The sequence below is a fragment of the Arachis ipaensis genome, chromosome B7 (genome assembly GCF_059453495.1).
Source record: "Arachis ipaensis isolate K30076 ecotype BB chromosome B7, ASM5945349v1, whole genome shotgun sequence".
Classification (NCBI taxonomy): domain Eukaryota; kingdom Viridiplantae; phylum Streptophyta; class Magnoliopsida; order Fabales; family Fabaceae; genus Arachis; species Arachis ipaensis.
Genome location: NC_142442.1, coordinates 132061465 through 132062819, shown reverse-complemented (window position 1 = coordinate 132062819; position 1355 = coordinate 132061465).

Genomic DNA, 1355 nt, shown 5'->3' with positions numbered 1-1355 from the left:
AATAGCTTTGATGGTGGTGATTCTTTATAATTAGTTAGAAAGTTTTAACTTTCTTTCCTTAGTTCTCCCTACGATTTTGAACAAACTTAATTTTATTATTAAATAATTTTTTAAATTTAGAATATTTTTAACTTCCTATATAATAAGTATCTTTTAAATTATCTTGTATGTATCTTGAAAGTTAAAAATTAAAATTAAATGATATTAGATTTTTTATTAAGTACAAAAATAAAAATTTTAAGTTTAAATGATATTAGTTCTTTTATTAAGGTAGAGAAACTCTGAAAGGGTCATATTAAATCCCATGTTCTTATATTGAGAACATATACTATTTATTATATTATATATAATCAGTTTACTATATAACAAAAGGTGAAAATCTATATCTTCTTTTTGTTACGTTTTTTTTCTCTCTAAATTAGTTTGTATATTATCAACTTATTTCTATTATTTATGTAATATTTTTTTCTAGTAGTTATCCATTAATAAATGTTGAATTAACAATTCTGTTTATTGTATTTTAATGTGTTTATTTCGATTAGACTCAATAAATTACCAAAATTCAAACCTATTATCTTGAACTTCTTCCTTGATCATATGGTTAGAATCGTTTAACGAAATATCAGACCATAAAGCTTTCAAAGTAAAAGAAAAATAGAATAAAATAAAATAGTTTTTAAAATAGAATATATATATATATATATATATATATATATATAAGAAAAATAATAAATTAAAACTTACATGGTCTATGACATATAAAAAAATAATGAGAAGAAAATAATCATGAAAGTTAAAATAATGAAAAATATATAACACCGTTCTTATCTTGACATATTTAAATGTTATATGTCAATCTAATAATTAATAAAAAATAATATTATCCAATATAAAATAGATTAAAAATAAAAAAGATATTAACAAAATTAATTAACAAAATTCTTATCTTAAGTTGTCCAGATTATTTAAAAAATCAATTAACAAAGTTCTTATCTTGCTATATTTATTGTGTTATATGTCAATCTAATAATCAATAAAAAATAATATTTTTTAATATAAAACATATTAAAAATAAAGAAAAAAATTAACAAAATATACATAGAGATTTTTCACTCTATCATTGGTAGGTATAAATTTTTTTTACATCTTTTATATGACAATTATATGACAGACGAATAATATTAAATTAATTAATTTTTTTGCAATAATTTAAAAAATTAATAAATGTCAAATCTAGTACTCTTTATAATTAAATGTCAAATTCAATACTCTACATAATTAATAGTTTAGATAGTTTAAAAAATTAATATATTAATATTTTTAACAAACTTTTGATAGGTGCGAACTTTCTTAGC